The 24,328-nt window shown below is 48.7% G+C and overlaps 2 pseudogenes; both read right to left on the reverse strand.

Moving 5' to 3' along the window:
• Positions 1-532: 532 nt before the first annotated feature.
• LOC147718236 (28S ribosomal RNA) lies at positions 533-2,156 on the reverse strand (annotated as a pseudogene).
• Positions 2,157-6,743: 4,587 nt separating this feature from the next.
• On the reverse strand, positions 6,744-8,368 carry LOC147718237 (28S ribosomal RNA; annotated as a pseudogene).
• Between the last annotated feature and the right edge of the window lie 15,960 nt (positions 8,369-24,328).

The raw sequence follows: 24,328 nt of genomic DNA on the forward strand, positions 1-24,328 counted from the left end.
TCGACATCCCCCGACGCAGCCACATCTCCGGACATCTAAGAGACCTCCACTGGCTCCCCGTCAACAAGAGAATCACCTTCTGTCTCCTCACCCACGCACACAAAGCCCTGCACGACCAAGGCCCGAGCTACCTCAACAACCGCCTCAACTTCTACCCTCCCAAACGCCATCTCCGATTGACCAACCACGCCCTCGCCGCCGTCCCCCGCATCCGAAGAGCGACAACAGGAGGAAGGTCCTTCTCCTACCTAGCCGCCAAGACCTGGAACTCCCTCCCGTCCGACCTGCGCCTGACCCAAGATCACCTCTCCTTCAGGAAGAAGCTCAAGACCTGGCTGTTCGAGCAGTAGCAGCACCCCCCCCCCAAGCGCCTTGAGACCCTCCGGGTAAGTAGTGCGCTCTATAAATGTCTTTGATTGATTGATTGATTGATTGACCCCATCCATGTCCCGCCCACCATCCCAGCGGCAGAGGGACCCACCCCTGGGTTTGCTGGAGGCGGGCATCTGCAGGCACCCATGCACAGAAAGACAAAAGCTTGGCTTAGAGGATGACTTTCAATAGATTGCAGTGAGGGTGCTACTCTGCTACTTATGAAACCCTGACCCAGAACCAGGTCATCTACGAATGAATTATCACCGGGTACCCCATGAACATGCGGTGTACTAAGGGCAATGGAGGCGGTCCCCAAGTGAGCAGCTCTGTGTACCAGCCCCCGGAGAGAGCCCAGCTATCCCAGGCCAACCGAGGCTCCACTGCACTGCTGTATAGTTAGGGTTTAGGGAGGATTCTGACTAGAGGCGTACTGTCATAATCCCACAAATGGTAGTTTCGTCCCATTGGCTCCTCAGCCAAGCACATAACCAAATGTATGAACGTGCTATTCCTCTCGGACTGAGCAAGATTACACTCACTCACGGAGGGACAGACCCGCGTTAATAATGAAGTAAAGAACCCTGACTTAGGCAGTTTGAAAAACAAGGAGAATCACGGACTGATAAAGCGAGGACACATAACTAGCCCGCAGTGGAAATATGACGTCACTTGGCAGCTAGGAGGCTCCCCCTTTTCCACAAAAAACTCCTGATTCATCACTATAGGGATTCCAAGACAGCTCCACCACATATGATCTTGGTTGTTGAGAAGACTTAAGAGTCTTTCTGGTCCTGATGAGAACCCCACTAGTTTGAGGGTTCGAAACGCGTCGACCTGGTCCCAGGTCACATGAATTAAGGATCATCATTGTTCCTTTAGTTGATTTAAAGTTAGAAATTGAAAAATCACTATAAATAAATATTATGTACATATTTGTATATAGAATTTGTTATATAAGGTGTCTTCGCACAGAGAATATTTATTTCAAAAATTTACAAAAAATAAAAATGCATGCTATATCATTATATGATGCAAATGATTAAGCAGACGTTTATGTTTCATTCATAGGGGTCATTAATAGGTTTCAGTTTTCAAAAAATTATCAGTCCTGGCACACATATTGTTATTTAGACTGATTCCGAGTCAAGGCTCATTCCTGTTTTCTGATTCCTCTCGTACTGAGCAGGATTACTATTGCAACACATCATCAGTAGGGTAAAACGAACCTGCCTCACAACGGTCTAAACCTAGCTCACAATCCCTATTAGTGGCTGAACAATCCAAAGCTTGGTGAATTCTGCTTCACAATGGTAGAAAGAACCGTCATTGAAGGATCAAAAAGCAACATGGCTATGAACACTTGGTCGCCCTGTGGTAACTTTTCTGACACCTCCTGCTTGAAACCCAAAATGTCAGAAGGATGGTGAGCCCCTGCTTTCACAGTCTATATTCATATTGAAAATTAAGATCAAGCAAGCTTTTGTCCTTCTGCTCTTTGGGAGGTTTCTGTCCTTCCTGAGTTTGCCTTAGGACACGTGTTATCGTTTGATAGGTGTACCACCCCAGTCAAACTCCACACTTGCCACTGTTCCCTTAGTGGGTCGCGCCCAGCGGGTGCCGGGTGCTTGCCCTCTCGCCTTACCGGTAAGTGAAAAAACATTAAGAGTAGTGGTATTTTACTGGTGGCCCAAGAGCCTCCCACTTATCCTTCACCTCTCATGTCTCGTTACAGTGCCAGACAGAGTCAAGCTCAATAGGGCCCTCTTTCCCCGCTGATTCTGCCAAGCCAGTTCTCTTGGCTGTGCTTTCATTAGATAGTAGGTAGGGACAGTGGGAATTTTGTTCATCCATTCATGGGCGTCACTAATTAGATGATCAGGCATTTGGCTATTTCTGTACCACTTTGCAGTGGCTCATTCTGGTTATTATGCTGCCCATCAGCGGCAAATCAGTTTTGCTTCCAATAATACAACATTTGTTTGATCCCTCCGGAGTACATCCACACTGAATGCTGTCCTCACTGGAACTGGGATCCCTTATAGGCCAGAGATAGTACACCCTGCAGTCTTCTGCTACGGATGGTAAACTAGGGCCTTTGACATGATCTGAATCGTTTATTTATTTGAACTGTTTTATATAGCGCTGGCTAGACTCGAAGGTATCAGAGCGCTTTACATCAATATCAGATATAGTCGCAAGTTACATCATTCCAAGATTTCACAGTTACAGAGCATAGTTACATAGTTACATAGTTACGTCGAGAAAAACCTTAAAGATATATTCTTTAAGGCAAAGAGCCTGCATGGGGGTGATTCAAGGGAGATGGTTAGGTGCAGGGGAAGTCGACAAAGAATGAAGGAGGGAACGAGGTGGGAGAAGGAGAGAGAAAGAGTATGAAAGAGGTGGGGAGGGTGAGGGGGGCACAAACCGGAGGACGAGTAAAAGCAGCATCCTAAGTCCGGTAAGCTGTGATCCCAGGGAAAGTGGAATAATTCCCACATCTCCGCTGCATGAGGCTCCTTTTACTCAGAGGACTCTCTCATAGGGGTCTTCGAGACTCCAAGTCTTAACTACTGGATGCTTCCCGACAAGGGGAGAGGGAGTGCTTTGGCAATAGGGGCCATACTATAACTAAGCCTGGGCGTAGTTCGCGTAGCCGCACTCCGCGAGCTACGCGAAGATGCACTTGCACTCCGCGAACTACGCATAGCTCCGCGAGCATGCGTAGTAGCTTGCTTGACCCATTCGCGAGCCATTTTTCGTCTTCGGGAGCGCCGTGGAACTCTGGAACCTGCTCGACACCACATCTCCAGACGTCGCCTTCCTCACGGAAACATGGATGAACGCCTCCTCAGCGCCCGACATCGCCGTCGCCATCCCGGACGGATACAAGATCACCCGGAGAGACCGCGTCAACGAGACAGGAGGAGGCATCGCCATCGTCCACAAGAACACCATCCGCATCACGACCAATCAGACGACACCCTCACAGCCGCTTAACGTCTTCACTTCCAGATACACACCGACCCCAAGACCATACTCAGAGGCACCCTCATCTACAGACCCCAGGACCTCGCACACAATTCAGCAAAGACATCGCAGACTTCATCAGCCCGCATGCCCTCGCCTCCGCTGACTACAAAGGTAAGCCCGTCTGCGCCCGTCCGCGCCTGGACCGCGCCCAGTGCCAGGACCCCTGGGCCCCGCAGACACCAGGCCACCCGCCGGACCTACGACGCCGCCACCCTCAACGCACTCAACACTGGCCGAATCCCGGGATGCTACCGAGCCACCCCGAGACGAACCCACGGACCCTTCAGCTGCCACACCTGCAAGTTCACCTGCATCCGGACCTGTCCCGCACCAACACCCGCCAAGCCGAACACCAGCAGCAACCACCTGAAGTGCATCCTCCTCAACACCCGCTCCGTCCACAGACACGCCATCGAACTCTGGAACCTCCTCGACACCACAGCCCCTGATGTCGCCTTCCTCACGGAAACCTGGATGAACGACTCCTCAGCGCCCGACATCGCCATCGCCATCCCAGAGGGTTACAAGATCACCCGAAGAGACCGCGACATCCAGACTGGAGGAGGCCTCGCCATCATCTACAGGGACACCATCCGCATCAAGACCAACACCGACGACACCCTGACAACCGCCGAACACCTGCACTTCCAGATCCACACGGACCCCAAAACCACCCTCAGAGGCACCCTGATCTACCGACCCCCGGGCCCACACACACAATTCAGCGAGGACATCGCCGACTTCATCAGCCCACATGCCCTCCCCTCCGCCGACTACATCCTCCTGGGGGACATCAACTTCCACCTGGAGAACAACAACGACCGCAACACCATCACCCTGCTCGACAACCTCGCCAACCTCGTTCTCAAGCAGCTGGTGTCCACCCCCACCCACCTCGCCGGACACACACTCGACGCCGTCTTCTCATCCAGCAAAGACATCACCTTCAGCCACACCACCGGACTCCACTGGACGGACCACAGCTGCGTCCACTTCACATTCAAAAGAACGACGATCCACCACCACCAGCAACAGGTTGCTCGAAGAAGCTGGAACAAGATCACAGCCGACCAGCTCGCCGCTTCCCTGAGCCAGCACCCTCCCGCCAGCTCAGCGAACCCCAGCCAGGCCGCCGACAACCTCACGAATTGGATCAGCAACTGCGCGGACGAACTCGCCCCACTGAGGACCCCGCCCAGCAGACCCGGCAGCAATAAGGCCCCATGGTTCACCGACGAACTCATGAGCTCCAAGAAGAACTGCCGAGCCCTCGAGAAAGCCTGGAGAAGGGAACCAACTCCGGACAACATGACCACACTCAAGCTTGCCACCCGGAAGCACCACCAACTGATCCGCACCACCAAGAAAACTGCATTCAAGGACCGGCTGGACAACAACGCACACAACTGCAAGGAACTCTTCAACATCGTGAAAGAGCTCTCCAACCCCAACGCCGGAAATAACGACATCACCCCATCGCAAGACCTCTGCAACTCCCTCGCCTCCTACTTCCACAACAAGATCGCGGACATACACAACAGCTTCAGCACTCAACCGGCACACGCCACAACTGAACCACCGCCCCCCACCACCACCCTCCGCGCCTGGACTCCGATCAGCACCGAAGACACCGTCCGCATGATGAACTCCATCCACTCCGGATCTCCAACCGACCCCTGCCCTCACCACGTCTTCAACAAGGCCGACGCTGTGATCGCACCCCACCTGCGGGACATCATCAACACCTCCTTCGACACCGCCACCTTCCCGGAGAGCTGGAAGCACGCCAAACTCAGCGCCCTACTCAAGAGACCTACAGCGGACCCCACCGAACTCAAGAATTACCGCCCCATCTCGCTCCTCCCGTTTCCAGCCAAAGTCATCGAGAAGACCGTCAACAAACAGCTGGCCGCCTTCCTCGAGACGAATGGATCCCTCGACCCCTCACAGTCTGGCTTCCGAGCCAACCACAGCACCGAGACCGCCCTCATCGCTGCCACCGATGACATCCGAGCCCTGATGGACAACGGAGAAACAGCGGCCCTCATCCTCCTAGACCTCTCCGCGGCATTCAACACTGTCTGCCACCGCACCCTAGTGCAGCGCCTCAGCAACGTCGGAATCCAGGAGAAGGCACTGGAATGGATCATCTCCTTCCTCGACGGAAGAACACAGAGAGTCCGTCTACCACCGTGCAAGTCAGAGGCCACCGAAGTCATCTGCGGCGTCCCTCAAGGATCCTCGCTGAGCCCCACCCTCTTCAACGTCTACATGAGCCCCCTCGCGGCCATCGCACGCCAACACAACCTCAACATCATCTCCTACGCTGACGACACCCAGCTGATTCTCTCCCTCACCAACGACCCCGCCACCGCCAGAGCCAACCTTCACGAAGGGATGAAAGACGTAGCCGAGTGGATGATAACCAGCCGCCTGAAACTGAACTCAGACAAGACGGAAGTCCTCATCCTGGGCTCCTCGCCCTCCGCCTGGCACAACTCCTGGTGGCCCCCCGCCCTGGGCACCGCACCCAAACCGACAGACCACGCACGCAACCTGGGCTTCATCCTGGACTCCTCCCTCTCCATGACCAGACAAGTCAACGCCGTCTCCGCGTCCTGTTTTAACATCCTGCGCATGCTACGGAAGATCTTCCGGTGGATCCCCACTGAGACCAGGAAGACGGTCACCCAGGCCCTCGTCACCACCCGACTGGACTACGGCAACGCCCTCTACGCCGGAACCACCACCAAGCTCCAGAAGTGACTCCAGCGAATCCAGAACGCCTCAGCCAGACTCATCCTCGACATCCCCCGACGCAGCCACATCTCCGGACATCTAAGAGACCTCCACTGGCTCCCCGTCAACAAGAGAATCACCTTCTGTCTCCTCACCCACGCACACAAAGCCCTGCACGACCAAGGCCCGAGCTACCTCAACAACCGCCTCAACTTCTACCCTCCCAAACGCCATCTCCGATTGACCAACCACGCCCTCGCCGCCGTCCCCCGCATCCGAAGAGCGACAACAGGAGGAAGGTCCTTCTCCTACCTAGCCGCCAAGACCTGGAACTCCCTCCCGTCCGACCTGCGCCTGACCCAAGATCACCTCTCCTTCAGGAAGAAGCTCAAGACCTGGCTGTTCGAGCAGTAGCAGCACCCCCCCCCCAAGCGCCTTGAGACCCTCCGGGTAAGTAGTGCGCTCTATAAATGTCTTTGATTGATTGATTGATTGATTGACCCCATCCATGTCCCGCCCACCATCCCAGCGGCAGAGGGACCCACCCCTGGGTTTGCTGGAGGCGGGCATCTGCAGGCACCCATGCACAGAAAGACAAAAGCTTGGCTTAGAGGATGACTTTCAATAGATTGCAGTGAGGGTGCTGCTCTGCTACTTATGAAACCCTGACCCAGAACCAGGTCATCTACGAATGAATTATCACCGGGTACCCCATGAACATGCGGTGTACTAAGGGCAATGGAGGCGGTCCCCAAGTGAGCAGCTCTGTTTACCAGCCCCCGGAGAGAGCCCAGCTATCCCAGGCCGACCGAGGCTCCACTGCACTGCTGTATAGTTAGGGTTTAGGGAGGATTCTGACTAGAGGCGTACTGTCATAATCCCACAAATGGTAGTTTCGTCCCATTGGCTCCTCAGCCAAGCACATAACCAAATGTATGAACGTGCTATTCCTCTCGGACTGAGCAAGATTACACTCACTCACGGAGGGACAGACCCGCGTTAATAATGAAGTAAAGAACCCTGACTTAGGCAGTTTGAAAAACAAGGAGAATCACGGACTGATAAAGCGAGGACACATAACTAGCCCGCAGTGGAAATATGACGTCACTTGGCAGCTAGGAGGCTCCCCCTTTTCCACAAAAAACTCCTGATTCATCACTATAGGGATTCCAAGACAGCTCCACCACATATGATCTTGGTTGTTGAGAAGACTTAAGAGTCTTTCTGGTCCTGATGAGAACCCCACTAGTTTGAGGGTTCGAAACGCGTCGACCTGGTACCAGGTCACATGAATTAAGGAGTCATCATTGTTCCTTTAGTTGATTTAAAGTTAGAAATTGAAAAATCACTATAAATAAATATTATGTACATATTTGTATATAGAATTTGTTATATAAGGTGTCTTCGCACAGAGAATATTTATTTCAAAAATTTACAAAAAATAAAAATGCATGCTATATCATTAAATGATGCAAATGATTAAGCAGACGTTTATGTTTCATTCATAGGGGTCATTAATAGGTTTCAGTTTTCAAAAAATTATCAGTCCTGGCACACATATTGTTATTTAGACTGATTCCGAGTCAAGGCTCATTCCTGTTTTCTGATTCCTCTCGTACTGAGCAGGATTACTATTGCAACACATCATCAGTAGGGTAAAACGAACCTGCCTCACAACGGTCTAAACCTAGCTCACAATCCCTATTAGTGGCTGAACAATCCAAAGCTTGGTGAATTCTGCTTCACAATGGTAGAAAGAACCGTCATTGAAGGATCAAAAAGCAACATGGCTATGAACACTTGGTCGCCCTGTGGTAACTTTTCTGACACCTCCTGCTTGAAACCCAAAATGTCAGAAGGATGGTGAGCCCCTGCTTTCACAGTCTATATTCATATTGAAAATTAAGATCAAGCAAGCTTTTGTCCTTCTGCTCTTTGGGAGGTTTCTGTCCTTCCTGAGTTTGCCTTAGGACACGTGTTATCGTTTGATAGGTGTACCACCCCAGTCAAACTCCACACTTGCCACTGTTCCCTTAGTGGGTCGCGCCCAGCGGGTGCCGGGTGCTTGCCCTCTCGCCTTACCGGTAAGTGAAAAAACATTAAGAGTAGTGGTATTTTACTGGTGGCCCAAGAGCCTCCCACTTATCCTTCACCTCTCATGTCTCGTTACAGTGCCAGACAGAGTCCAGCTCAATAGGGCCCTCTTTCCCCGCTGATTCTGCCAAGCCAGTTCTCTTGGCTGTGCTTTCATTAGATAGTAGGTAGGGACAGTGGGAATTTTGTTCATCCATTCATGGGCGTCACTAATTAGATGATCAGGCATTTGGCTATTTCTGTACCACTTTGCAGTGGCTCATTCTGGTTATTATGCTGCCCATCAGCGGCAAATCAGTTTTGCTTCCAATAATACAACATTTGTTTGATCCCTCCGGAGTACATCCACACTGAATGCTGTCCTCACTGGAACTGGGATCCCTTATAGGCCAGAGATAGTACACCCTGCAGTCTTCTGCTACGGATGGTAAACTAGGGCCTTTGACATGATCTGAATCGTTTATTTATTTGAACTGTTTTATATAGCGCTGGCTAGACTCGAAGGTATCAGAGCGCTTTACATCAATATCAGATATAGTCGCAAGTTACATCATTCCAAGATTTCACAGTTACAGAGCATAGTTACATAGTTACATAGTTACGTCGAGAAAAACCTTAAAGATATATTCTTTAAGGCAAAGAGCCTGCATGGGGGTGATTCAGGGGAGATGGTTAGGTGCAGGGGAAGTCGACAAAGAATGAAGGAGGGAACGAGGTGGGAGAAGGAGAGAGAAAGAGTATGAAAGAGGTGGGGAGGGTGAGGGGGGCACAAACCGGAGGACGAGTAAAAGCAGCATCCTAAGTCCGGTAAGCTGTGATCCCAGGGAAAGTGGAATAATTCCCACATCTCCGCTGCATGAGGCTCCTTTTATTCAGAGGACTCTCTCATAGGGGTCTTCGAGACTCCAAGTCTTAACTACTGGATGCTTCCCGACAAGGGGAGAGGGAGTGCTTTGGCAATAGGGGCCATACTATAACTAAGCCTGGGCGTAGTTCGCGTAGCCGCACTCCGCGAGCTACGCGAAGATGCACTTGCACTCCGCGAACTACGCATAGCTCCGCGAGCATGCGTAGTAGCTTGCTTGACCCATTTGCGAGCCATTTTTCGTCTTCGGGAGCGCCGTGGAACTCTGGAACCTGCTCGACACCACATCTCCAGACGTCGCCTTCCTCACGGAAACATGGATGAACGCCTCCTCAGCGCCCGACATCGCCGTCGCCATCCCGGACGGATACAAGATCACCCGGAGAGACCGCGTCAACGAGACAGGAGGAGGCATCGCCATCGTCCACAAGAACACCATCCGCATCACGACCAATCAGACGACACCCTCACAGCCGCTTAACGTCTTCACTTCCAGATACACACCGACCCCAAGACCATACTCAGAGGCACCCTCATCTACAGACCCCCAGGACCTCGCACACAATTCAGCAAAGACATCGCAGACTTCATCAGCCCGCATGCCCTCGCCTCCGCTGACTACATCCTCCTAGGGGACCTCAACTTCCACCTGGAGAACAACAACGACAACACCACCACCACCCTGCTGGACAACCTCGCCAACCTCGGACTCATGCAACTGGTGAACACCCCCACCCACTACGCCGGACACACGCTTGACCCAGTCTTCTCCTCCAGCAAGTACATCTCCTTCAGCCACTCCACCGGACTCCACTGGACAGACCACAGCTTCAGAAAGACCACGACTCACCACCACCCGCAACAGGTTCCCTGCAGGAACTGGAACAAGATCACCACCGACCAGCTCACCACTTCACTGAGCCAGAACCCTCCCGCCAGCTCAACGGACCCCAACCAAGCAGCCAACAACCTCACACAGTGGATCACCAATTGCGCTCGCCCAACCAGCCTCGACCACTCGCAGTCCGGCTTCCGCGCCAACTACAGCACCGAGACCGCCCTCATCGCAGCCACTGACGACATCTGAGCCCTGCTTGACAACTGGGAAACAGCGGCCCTCATCCTCCTGGACCTCTCCGCAGCATTCGATACGGTCTGCCACCGCACCCTAGTGCAGCGCCTCAGCAACATCGGATTCCAAGAGAAGGCACTGGAGTGGATCATCTCATTCCTCACCGGAAGAACCCAGAGAGTCCGCCTCCCCCCGTACAGATCCAAGGCCACCGAAGTCATATGCGGCGTACCACAAGGATCATCACTCAGCCCCACCCTCTTCAACGTCTACATGAGCCCCCTCGCAGCCATCGTACGCCAACACAACCTCAACATCATCTCCTACGCCGACGACACCCAGCTAATCCTCTCCCTCATCAACGACCCAGGAACCGCCAGAACCAACCTACACGAAGGGATGAAAGACGTAGTCGAGTGGATGAGGAACAGCCGCCTGAAACTGAACTCAGACAAGACGGAAGTCCTCATCCTTGGATCATCACCCTCCGCCTGGGACGACTCCTGGTGGCCCCCTGCCCTGGGCAGCGCACCCAAACCAACGGACCACGCACGCAACCTGGGCTTCATCCTGGACTCCTCCCTCTCGATGACCAGACAAGTCAACGCCGTCTCATCATCATGCTTCAACATCCTACGCATGCTCCGAAAGATCTTCCGATGGCTCGCCACCGAAACAAGGAAGACGGTCACACAGGCACTCGTCACCAGCCAACTGGACTACGGAAACACCCTCTATACCGGAACCACAGCCAAACTCCAGAAAAGACTCTAACACATCCAGAACGCCTCCACACGACTCATCTTGGACATCCCCCGATACAGCCACATCTCTGGACACCTGAGAGACCTTCACTGGCTCCCCGTCAGCAAGAGAATCACGTTCCAACTCCTCACCCACGCACACAAGGCCCTCCACGACCTGGGCCCCAGGTACCTCAACAACCGCCTGACCTTCTGCACTCCCAGCCGCCAGCTACGATCGAACAGCCACGCCCTCGCCGCTGTGCCACGCATCCGAAGATCCACCATGGGAGGAAGATCCTTCTCCTACCTGGCAGCCAAGACTTGGAACTCCCTCCCCATCCACCTCCGCCTGACCCAAGACCACCTCTGCTTCAGGAAGCAACTCAAGACATGGCTGTTCGAGCAGTAGTGGACCCCCCTCCCCCAAGCGCCTTGAGACCCTCTGGGTGAGTAGCGCGCTATACAAATATCCTGATTGATTGATTGATTGATTGCCTGCATGCTCGGGATGTGTAGCGCGCAAAGTTACCCATGAGGTTTGTCCCGCCCGCTTGCGTCCCCTTATTTCCGGTCACTACTAACGTGTTCGCGAGTTATTCTGTGCCAGATTGCAGTTTCTGCGTGTTCGGCAACTCAATCTTCCCGACAAGCATCCTCGCGCACGCGAAAATGCTATTGAGCGCGCGAGAACTACGCTACGCAGCAGTTCGCGGAGTATTCGACAACTTTGCGTTCTCCGCGGAGCGCGGAGTTGCCGAAACTCCGCAAACTCCGCGAACGGAGCGTAGTTCTTCGCCCAGGGCTAACTATAACCTCAACTGTGAGTGGCTCCTTTGACGCTGTGGACTCTCTCAGAGGGGTAACTGAGACTCCAGAGTATTCATATTTGATCTTTCCCCAACAAGGGGAGGAGTGCTTAGACAAATAGCACAAGGGACAAGGGCTAGGTGACGTAGATACATGTTATGAAGCAGGCAAGGGGAGATATGCAGGGAAGAGGGGCTAGAAGCAGGATAAGTGGACAAAGAATGAAAGAGGGAAAGAGGTAGGGGAGGATGAGAGACAAAGCATGAAAGAGGAGGGGGAGGGTAGAGCAGGCACAAGCTTACCGGACCATGGAGGAGTAAAAGCTGCATAAAAGGTCCAGTAAGCTGTCATCCCAGGGGAAATGGTATCAAACCCACATCTCCGTTGTTTGACGCTTCCTTTACACCAGTGGTTCCCAAACTAACTGTGTGCTGTGGCTTCTTTTTGGAGCCTCCAAACCTAGCCAAGGGAGCCGCACACCAAGCACTTTAATGCATTTAATGTTGAAGGGTCTGTTGGGTTCAGTTAAATGAATTATACTTAAACGAATGATGTAGATGATTTATAAGTGACATGCCTAAAGCTGTAAATGTAGTGCTTAATTGATGGCTTGTCAAGGGAGATATCCTCCATATTTCACTGGATCCCCACGTTCCAATACTCCCAAAGTAGGAGGAAGATGCCTGATTTATTTTGTCTGACTCGCTAATAGTTTTGTTTTTTCCCAAATGCATTTTACACCAATTCAAGTTATCAGGAAAGTACAGTTACCCTGTCTATTAAACACACTTAATATCATTTAGTATTGAAATTTGCACATAGGTACATCCAGTACAAATCTCTTTCAGTGCGCATACATTTTCAGACAGGCCTGCTCACTCCTTGAACACAGGGAAGTAAAAAACAATACAAGGCATAATGCCAAAATTTTGAAGCAAGAAAGAGGGACGTTTAAAAAAAACAAACAGAGGAATGTATTTTACTTGCATTGATTTGGAGTTAAATTTAGGGAGGAGACAGCAACAATAAAGCTGTATGTGGTTTATAAAATCATGAGTCACCCTACTGTTACAGGTATTTTGGCACGTTTGACATGGGTAGGAATGAAAGTACATGCAAATATTCTTCAAGTGCATTAACACTTTGTCAATGGGGCCTACATGCATATGGGTGCTATCTAGCACTGTAAATGGGATAAAGTTTGAGAGGGTACTCTAAAAAAAAGGCATGGGAAAAGAAGAGTAACTAGGAATATTTTATTAGACGCTACTCCTAATTAATACGAAACACCCTGCATATATGATTATAATACTGTCATCTGCTTCATCTCAATTATTTTCAGAGAGAAAAATGCAAGTATTCCTGAGGCCGGGCTTACATCCACTTCCGCCCTCCTTAAAAAGTAACAGTGGGGAGCCAAGGGCAATAGCCAATGGGTCATGGGAGCGATGGGTCAAAAAATGTTTGGGAACCACTGCTTTACACAGTTGACTCTCTCAGAGGGGTCTACGAGACTCCAAGGCCTACCTACTGGATCCTTCCTCAACAAGGGGAGAGGGAGTGCTTTGGCAAGTGGTGCCATACCAAACCTCAACTGTGAGTGGCTCCCTTGGCGCTGTGGACTCTCTCAGTGGGGTCACTGAGACTCCAGGGTATGGATATTGGATCTATTCCCAACAAGTGTAGAAGGGGTGCTTAGTCTAAGGGAACAAGGGACAGGGGGTTAGGAGGAGGGTCGGAACTGGCAGTTCAACAGTGGGGGAATATAAGACAGAAAAAGACAGGGTCCTCGAAAGGCAAAAGTCAGGGAGAACCGGGAGACAAAGGTAGGAAGCTAGCGACTTGAAGAGTCCTACAATGAAGAGATACAGAAAATGAAATGTATAAGTTGTGGAGTAACTCAGGGGAGAGATGCAAATGGGTAAGCTCAAAATCGCAAAGTAGTGATAGTAAGTACAATAAACTGCTAAATATATTGGTGGTTGGAGTTGTGTCTCTGCAGATAGAAAAGTCACTCAGGATTCCATTTACACAACAATTAGGCAAAAAACGATTATATAATATTTATCTACAGAGTGAACGTAGAAACAAGACATCCAAGGGGGTAGAAAGAGGGAGGGAGGGGGAGATAAGATAGGTGATAGCAGAGATGGTATCTACGGAGTGAACAGAGAAACAAGACATCCAAGGGGGTAGAGAGAGGGAGGGAGAGGAAGATGAGATAGGTACAATCTTGTTCTCAATGCGAGTGGGAGGTGGCCTAAAATAGGGGAACAATTTATTATTACTACAAATAACACCCCTAAAGTAGGGGAACTGGTATAATTACATAACAAATAAATAAGAGTACAGCCATCAAATTAGGGTAGACAATGAATAATTGAGAAAAACTACTTACACAATTAGAATAAAGTCAGAAATATAGGGTGGCCATGATTAGTTATGATTAAGATTTAGGAGAAACATCAGCAAAGGCAAAATCTAAAACATTTTTTTATCTCTAAACATAGGTAATGAAGCACCTATCATAACACCGGTAATGAAACACCTATCACCTGTGATAGGGAGGAACTGGCTAGCCTTCGGATACTAATTGCGGCCGCTAGATGGTGCTCTAGGTTAGAGAAAGAATCCGCTTCCTCTGTTACTAGAAACAAAGGTTTAGGGAGAGCAGAGATAGTTTAGGCAATTATAAGGCGGTGGACAAGCCCAGGTTATAGAGCCAGTAAAATAAATAGTTTCAGGAGCAAGAAAGGCAACAGAGAGCAGCCATTTTACATGAGAGCAATAAAGAAAATCACAAAATGGCCGGCAGATAGACCGTAGTTAAAAAAAGTCAGGGGAGCAGGGATGAAGATAGGTACCATACCAGCATCAGCCGGTCAAAAGTTAAAGCTCATCAGGCAGAGCGTAGTAAAGAACTGGGGCAACAGCCAGTGATAATGGGAGATCTCTGTTGTAGACAAATGCCGGGGACCATCTCAGAAGTCTGGTCAAACCAAAAAAGACAGCCCGATGCCTGCAATCATAATCCAAGAAGGTGGGTGGGCATCACCAATTCAAAAGCCACTTACCCTATCAACAGAGCGGGTCTGTGGAAACGTGGAAAACCGGCCATAGGATGCCCATGCAGGCAGTGCGTTGAAGAGGATGTGAGCTGCGGTGATTAATCAATGGCTTAACAGGACAGGGGAGCCGACTCATGTCAGCTGTGCCTGTGCAACTTAGCCAGTGAGAGGGAGCTGTGATGCTGCCGTCTACCTCAATGTCGAAATAGTCTGAAGGCAGAGGGCTCACACAAGGCTGAAGTCATGTCTGACGAGTGGCCATGGGTTGTAGACCACCTTTGCAGCCCATCTATCGGGGCAATGCAGATAGCTCAAGCAAAGATCTGGGTGGCTGGCAGGGGGCTCATTGGTCCTCGGCAAGAGAGGATGTAGACCGCTGCAAACATCTACATCGAAACATACTAGCTGTAGGGGGCCCACAAACGACTGAGCAGATGTGTCGCGGGAGGCCGAGGCCTGTAAACCACCTTTGCAGCTCATTGTTCGGGGCAATTGGCAGGGGGCACAGAGAACAGAGGAAGACCATCCAGCCATCGCAAGAACCAGGCCAGAGGGGCACCCCGACCAATCGTTGTTGCTTGTTGCATTGTTTGAAGTGGGTGCTGGTTTGTCAACTTTGGTGAGGAGGTTAATGATTTCTGGAAAAGAAAGCACCTCCTATTGCCATCTTAATAGGGTTTTTATTCTCCAGGAACTACCCCATCTGGAATTGTGTTAGATTGCTTCGCCATTTCTCACTATCACGCTTGCTGCCATGATAGAACCTTGTTTGGCCTATCTCTATAGACTTCTTTTCACAGAGTCTAGCACTATAGAGGCAGTTACCGGCAGGACCACTGGGAGGTAAAGGCAACTGCAATCGAAAGTAGGTTTTAAGGGAGTCATAGTTACTCCTGCCAGTTACCCCCGCTTCATTGAATTTCTTTACTTTGACATCAGAGCACTGGTCAGAAATCACATCACGTCAACACCCGCCTCGGGGAAGATGGCGGCCGTGCTCTCGGCCAAGTGAGGCGGCGTTTTGCTCTCCTGGACTGTAGTGGACCCCTGAAATGATTGCTCTGCCCGGCTTCTGTAAGTTTGCCTAAAAAAACGTTTATTCGGCGTGGAAAGTATTGACCATGTCTATGGCACTCACCTTCCGCCTTGCCTTCGTTACACCTGGAATCCCTTGGAAGCTCTGGTGGTTCTGGCGGGGTGTGCACCGTCCTAGCCATAGCTCATTCGGATCAGTGTTTCGTGAGGTATTTTCATCTTCAAAGGCTGATAGTTGCTCTCTTGGATATCACCTTACACCGCTGGTTCTCGAAAACAAGATGCCGCCGAAAGCACTTTTTAAAGCGCCGGCTGCCGATCTCAAATCCTGCGGCTCAACCCGCGGTCAGCAGGAGGCGGACTTGAAGGGCTCTACAGCCGGTGTTCAGAAAACGCGTCTCGCAGGTGCGGACAAGCCCTCACCCGCGATCCCTGCGGTAACTGCTCCCGCTCCTTTGATCACCACCAAGGAACAGACGCTGCCTGCGATGTTTGACAGGCTTGGAGCTAAGGAGAAAGCTTCTGCCATAAATGCCGGTTCTCCTGATATAGTGCAAGAACAAGAACTAAAAACGACCGGAGACCTGGTTGGAAAGGAGGGGTGAGCCTTTCTGTAAGAGTAACTGTAACAGTACCCAACATCGTATTGTCTAATGCTGGAAGCCCCCCACCCCATATCGCCCCTCTTAAAATTCCTGAATTAACCCATTACAACAGCTTGCTAAAAGAGGCAGTCGTGACTCCAGGTTCAGCTCCAGACATATCTGTTGCTATATCTTTTCCTTCTCAGTGCATGTTGGGTAATGAAGTCCAATCTTCCAATAGCCTCATATCTGCTTCTCTGGAGTTGCCAACAGAACATTCCCATGAGACCAGGGGGTCTGTGCTTCTGGGAGACCTCAATTTTCATCTGGAAAAGAGCAACAACAGCAACGCCACCACCTTACTGGACAACCTCGCCAACCTTGGACTCAAACAACTTGTTAACACCCCCACTCATCACGCAGGCCACACACTCGACCCCATCTTCACCTCAAGCAAACATATCTCCTTCAGTCACACCACAGTTCTCCAATGGACGGACCACAGCTGCGTTCACTTTGTCTACAAAAAGACCACAACCCACAACCATCCTCAACCCACTCTACGAAGAAACTGAAACAAAATCACCATCGACCAGATCTCCTCCTCGCTTCTTCAAAACCCCCCTGCCCACTCTTCGAACCCCAACCAAGCAGCCATGAACTTCACTCAATGGCTAACCAACAGTGCCGACAACTTAGCACCTCTGAAAAAACGTCAAAACAAACTAGACCGCAAAAACGCTCCCTGGTTCAACGATGATCTTAAGAAATCCAAGAAACTCTGTCGCTCCCTCGAGCAGGCCTGTAAAAAAGACCCGAACACCAGCACCAAGGACGCCTTCAAAAACGCCACCCGCACACACCACCAACTGATTCGGACTGCCAAGAAAGATGCACTTAAAGACCGACTAGACAACAACGCCCACAACAGCAAGGAATTATTCAACATCATCAAAGAATTTACCAACCCCTCTGCCAACTCCAACGACATCACTCCCTCTCAAACCCTTTGCGACTCCCTAGCCTCGTTCTTCCACGACAAAATCGTAGACATCCACAACAGCTTCGACAACCAGCCCAGAGACCAACCCTCACAACCTTCTGCCATACCCTCACCCCCCTAGAACATCCTCAACGACTGGAACCCTATCTCCACCGAGGACACCATCCGCCTGATGAACACCATTCACTCTGGCTCCCCTACAGACCCATGCCCTCACCACATCTTCAACAAAGCAGACTCCATCATAGCACCTCACCTCCGGGATGTCATCAACTGCTCCTTCAACTCCACCACCTTCCCGGAAAGCTGGAAACACGCCGAACTCAGCACCCTCCTGAAAAAACCCACAGCCGACCCCACCGAACTCAAAAACTACCGCCCCATCTCACTCCTACCTTTCCCGGCCAAAGTCATAGAGAAAGCTGTCAACAACCAGCTCGCCGCCTTCCTCGAAACCAACAAATCCCTTGACTCCTCACAGTCCGGCTTCCGAGCCAAACACAGCACTGAGACCGCCCTCATCGCAGCAACAGACGACATTCGTACTCTACTGGACAATGGAGACACAGTCGCCCTCATCCTCCTTGACCTCTCTGCAGCCTTCGACACAGTCTGTCATAGCACCCTCTTACAACGCCTCAGAAACATCGGAATCCAAGGAAAAGCACTGGAATGGATCTCCTCAGTCCTTGCCGGAAGAACTCAAAGAGTCCGCCTCCCACCATTCAAGTCAGAGGCCACTGAAGTCACTTGCGGAGTTCCACAAGGATCCTCACTCAGCCCCACCCTCTTCAACGTATACATGAGCCCCCTCGCGACCATTGCACGCCAACACAACCTCAACATCATCTCCTACGCTGATGACACTTAACTGATCCTCTCACTCACCAAAGACCCGACCACCGCCAAAACCAACCTACATGAAGGAATGAAAGAAGTTGCCGAGTGGATGAAGCACAGCCGTCTGAAACTAAACTCAGACAAAACAGAAGTCCTTATCCTAGGTTCCTATCCCTCCGCTTGGGACGACTCGTGGTGGCCAGAGGCCCTTGGAAAAGCACCCATCCCGACGGACCACGCACGGAACCTAGGCGTCATCCTGGACTCCTCTCTCTCGATGAACAGACAAGTCAACGGCGTTTCATCATCTTGCTTCAACATTCTTCGCATGCTCAAAAAAACATTTCGCTGGATCCCCACCAAAACTAGAAAAACGGTCACCCACGCACTGGTCACGAGTCGCCTAGACTACGGGAACACCCTGTATGCCGGCACCACCGCAAAACTTCAGAAAAAACTCCAACGCATCCAGAACGCATCAGCCAGACTCATACTAGACATCCCGCGTAACGACCACATATCTGGTCACCTGAAAGACCTCCACTGGCTCCCCGTCAATAAGAGGATAACATTCCGCCTCCTAACCCACGCACACAAAGCACTTTACGAACTTGGACCCGAATGCCTCAACACTCGACTTTCCTTCTACACCCCCCCCCCCGCCAGCTACGCTCCTCCAACCAAGCCCTTGCCACTGTACCTCGCATCAACAAGACTAATATGGGAGAAAGATCCTTCTCCTACCTGGCAGCTAAAACCTGGAACTCACTTCCCACTCACCTTCGCCTCACTCAGAACCATCTAGCATTCAGAAAGCAACTGAAAACCTGGATATTCGACAAGTAATTCCCCACCCCATCATGCGCCTTGAGACCCTCTGGGTATGTAGTGCGCTATATAAATTATTTGACTTGACTTGACTTGACTTGGAGACACCAGCGAGGCCATCTCAGCTACCCCCGAAGAGGTCTCATTGGTAACGATCTATCGAACCATAATGATGCATAGAGAAGCAACTAGACAAGAAAGCATGCGCACGCAAAATGCAGAACTCTCTTCGCCGTGTAATTAAAACCTGTACTGAGACCACCACTAGGATTGTTGAATCTGAAGAACGGATTTCAGCTCTCGAAGATGCGGCAGCCACTCAGAAAGATCTAGTTACAGAGGTCAAAGAACAACACAAGGACATTTCATGGAAGCTCTCAGATCTTGAAAACCGGGCGAGAAGGAATAACCTCCGGGTCTTGGGGATAGAGGAAAATAAAGAAGGCGATGATGTTCGGCAGTTTATAGTGAAGCTTTTTTCCGATGCATTCCCAGAGGTCACCCAGTGGGATTGGAATCTCGAAATACAGAGAGCGCATCGTTTTCCACTTAATAAAAAAAAGCAGTCTTCTGACACTGTCAATAATCCCTTTCCCCGTGCTATCCTGGTATGTTTCAATAATTTCCTTGCCCGTGAACGTATTTTTGATCTTGCTAGACTCAATAAGAAGCGATCTGCTAAGGGCTGTCAATTCTTTGTTCGTCCGGATTTTTGCTCAGAGACGGTCACGCGCCTCTCGCATCTCCGGCAACAGATTTCTTTATTTCAGGCTAAGGGAGCCCAGGCATTTCTGCTCTTTCCGGCAAAATTAAAAGTTATTTTCAAGGGACAGACAAAGTTCTTTCTCTCTGAGATACCTGCTAAGGAATTTGTGGATTCAATATAGCTAGAGTTAGGCAATGTATTATATTGTTTGATAAATGCAGGGTAGTAATCATTTCTTCTCTTATTTTCTTTTTCTGATGACCCGAGAGGTATATATAAAATGCTGATTCTTTTTTTTCGCTAACGTCTTTGGGTCATCTGCTATCTTTCTGGAAAGGGGAAAACTGCTGGTTCAGTGGAGTGGATCGATACGCTTACTCAACCATCACAAGGACCACGGTCCTGATGCCCAGTATGGGGGGTGAGTGGTATGGGGGTTCTCTGGGTGGGTGGGTGGGCTATGCAGGGATGGGTGGGTTGATTGGGGTGGGTTGTTGGGTGGTGTGGTGGTGGTGGACGGAATTGACCGGATTTGAGGTTTTCAACAGTTGCTTGTGTTTTGCAAATGTATTTAATGTGATGCCAACTTTTTCATTTTCTATAAAAATCAGCTGGATTGCAATTATGTGTGCTATAAAATGTTTAATAGTTCTTCAGGGCTATTTTTGTCTTTTGTCTTTGATCAAACCTTATGGCTGTTCCCAGATTGATATGTGCGACTTGGAATATTTGCTGATTGAATTACCCTAAAAAACGCAGGATTTTTCATAAGATGCTACAGGTGATGTTGGTGGATCTAATTTGCCTGCAGGAAACCCATATCCCTTGGGGCAATCGGGCTTATCTCAAATTTTTGGGCTATGATTTAGTGGCATATACCCAACAAACCTCTACAATCAGGGGCGTTGCTATTATCTTAAAAACCGGGGTTGGGCAAGTTAAAAGGGTAAAGTAAGATAATTTCGGTAGATGGGTAATAGCAGAGCTTTTGGTTAGGGGTCGTTTGTTCTCTGTCTGTTTGGTGTATGCTTCCAATCTTGACGACCCTCAGGTTTTGAGGAATTTAAATATAGAGTTAACTACTTGGCCCCATCCAATGTTTTTTTGTGGTGACTTTAATATCAATATCCACAGTCACTTAGATATAACAAAACATAATGCATATGTTGGACGAAAGCCCCAAGTTTATAAGGCGCTTCGGATTCTTCTAATTGAACACAGTCTGACTGATCTCTGGCATTATCACAATCCAGATCAAGAGGGCTATACTTTATACTCAATACCCCATAACAAAATGGTCCGTATCGATTTTGTCTTTACCTCTCTTCAAACTGCATGGTCTGTCAAGAATGAAAGTAACCCAAGGACTTTATCTGACCATAATCCCATTATTTTTAGTTGTCCCTGGGATCATCCTGTCAATCAAATTAGACCATGGACTTTTGATAGGAAACTCCTATTAGATAAATCTTATCAGGAACAACTCACTCCTTGGATGTCAGAGTTCTTTGAAATTAATAGCAACACTGCCCCGGTCGGTATTGTCTGGGATACATTTAAAGCCGCATTACGTGGTGAAACTAAGAGATTTGCCTCTCACTGTTGGAAAACAGAGCAGCAAACAGTTAAAACCAGACCTGCAGCTCTTCAACAAGCTGAATTCGATCTGAGTCTTAACATTCGTATGGGGGAAGACCTAGCAGCAAGTTTTAAATCAGTTGCTGTAGCAAAGTCAAATCTACGAAAACCTTTTTATAAAGATATAGCAACCAAATATTTTCAATTTCGATCCTCAATGTATGAGCTGGGTGAAAATTCTGGCAAGGTTTTAGCTAAATGGTTACAACAAAGGGCTGTAGCTAGTCAGATTACTAGGGTCAAAGACCAGTTTGGTACTATACAAGACACAACTAATGGTGTGGTAAACGCCTTCGCTGATTTTTATTCAACCTTATATACAGAGGATACGAACATAACTCTCCAACAACAAACTAGCTTACATCAATTTTTTCAATCTATGGACACCCAGAAGGTTACAGATGATCAGAATCAAATTTTGGCTGAGCCTATTAGTTGGGAGGAAGTTGTAAATGCTATGAAATCCCTTTCTAATGGCAAAGCTGCTGGGCCGGATCTCATCCATTTGGAATTTTATAAAATCTTTTCATATACATTCAAGCAACAAATGTTAGAAGTTTTCCGCCTCGCCCAGACTGGGTCTGTCCCTGACTCTTGGCGACAATCGACTATTGTTCTCTTTAAAAAAAAAGGCAAGGATGAATTAAATCCTGCATCATATCGGCCGATTGCGCTAATCAACACTGATAGCAAAATCTACTCAAGGATATTGGCTCTCCGTTTAATCCAAACAATTCTCCCTTTGGTCTCTATTTGCCAGCACGGGTTCATTCCCGGCCGGAATACGACTGATCACATCAGGCGTGTTGTAGCCCTTCTTGATTGGGCAAAGGTCACAAACTCCACCCTCGGGTGATCCTGTTGGACGCCGAAAAGGCGTTCAACAGGGTCTCCTGGGGGTATTTATGGGGTGTTTTACGCTGGAAGGGCTTCACACCAGAGTTTATCCAGGCTTTGCAAGCTATGTACATATCCCCAACTGCTAAAATCCGTATTTCGGGCAGTGAATCACATTATTTTCCTATTAGCAGGGGCACCAGACAAGGCTGCCCCGGCTCTCCCCTTCTTTTTGCCTTATTTATTGACCCCTTCTTATGTATGATAGAAAAATTGCAGATTATCACTCCTATCACTGTTCATGGAATTGAATATAAGGCATTGGCATATGCCGATGACATTATCATATTAACTGATAATGTTGCCCGATCTTTCCCTGCACTGGAGTCTCTGGCAACTCAATTCGGCCTAATTTCGGGCTATAAGTTAAATATTGCAAAGACCCAAATGCTACAATCTGCGGCTATGCCAATTTCTCATGTTTCCATAACTACGGAGGCAACATATCTTGGTATTCAAATTTCGCCTGATGTAGATCAGATCCTCGACCTGAATTATTCTCCCGTTATTGATTCTCTTCATAATAAGTTAGAACGGCTGGATCATTTACATCTTTCGTTATTTGGCCGATGTAATATCCTTAAAATGTTTGTCCTCCCTACATTTTTATATCTTTTCACATCTCTTCCACTTTTAATCCCTAGTTTAATTTTAACAAAAGCAGAAAGTATATGTCAACGATTTCTATGGTCATATCGCAAATCAAGGAGGGCGGCTAAATGGACTTGTCTCCCGCAGGATCGTGGGGGTTGGACAGTTCCGAACTTAACGTATTATTATTGGGCATCTATGATCCAACACTTTTCTTTTCCTCTATTAGATGATGCTGCTGAGCTTCCGGTACATCTATCACCATCAATATATTCAATATCATTGGGAGATACCACAAAAGGTGTACTAACCCGTATTCTTGAACGGAGCTAATTTAAAAAAACTAAATTCAAGGTATTGTGGGCATTATTCTCGGTATGGCAAAACATTTTTCGTCATTTTCATATTCCTAAGATCAATCATTACAACCCACTAAATGTTTCCGGATTACTTTCAGTGATATTTCAAGAGGGGGTGGCAATTACTTGGATATCTCTTGGTTTGAAGGAGATTGGAGATTTAGCTGATCTCGGGCAAATGGCATCTTTTGTTTTTTTGAAGGAGAAATTTCATTTGCAATCCAATCATTTTTTTCAATATTTGCAATTGAGAAGCTTCCTTGATAAAATATTTCCTCAAAATTCAACAATGTTTCAAAAAGTTATAATAGTTGAATCTATAAGAAAGAAAGAAAGAATCAGCAGTTTATACCAGACCTTTCTATCTCAACTTCCTGATGATTTATATGACCAGAATAACAAGTGGGCGATTAAATTTGGAGTACCATCTATTGATTTAAAATTCCCATTGGTTTTAGCTAGGTCTGTTTTGGTTTCAGGTACTCTGCGTTCGCAAAGTTATATGGCTATGTTTAATCTTTATTATACGCCTGCAAAGCTTGTTAGATGGGGGGTTGTCAGTGGGGGCAAAGGGTCGTTCTGTGCAAGATGAAAATTTAGTTCCGCAGATTCTGTTCATATGTTTCATAAATGTCCGGAGCTTTCCTTCTTTATCAATCAAATTGAAACTTTTCTTACTCAGATAACCCAAACTTCAGTTAAAATTTCAGCGGAAATGGTAATCACTGGTTATGAATATTCCACGGCCCTTGAAAAAACAAGACATTTGCACGCTTTTTTGTTTATCTCTATGGCTATGATTAGACTCTGTATCACATCACTCTGGATAAATTCTGAACCCCCTACTTTTTGCCATTTGAAGGCCAGAATGCTGGCATGGTATAAACTAGAGACTTCTGTACAGGCTTTCAGAGAAAGGAAAAGACGTTTAATTGCTTCTAAGAACTGTGCACCTTTTGAAAAATGGTTGGCAAATTAATTAATAATGTTCTTGAATTATTATTGTATCATTTTTTTATGTATAAATTCTGTATGATTTATGTTTGTT

The sequence above is a fragment of the Lissotriton vulgaris genome, chromosome 4_1, assembly GCF_964263255.1.
Source record: "Lissotriton vulgaris chromosome 4_1, aLisVul1.2, whole genome shotgun sequence".
Taxonomy (NCBI): Eukaryota; Metazoa; Chordata; class Amphibia; order Caudata; family Salamandridae; genus Lissotriton; species Lissotriton vulgaris.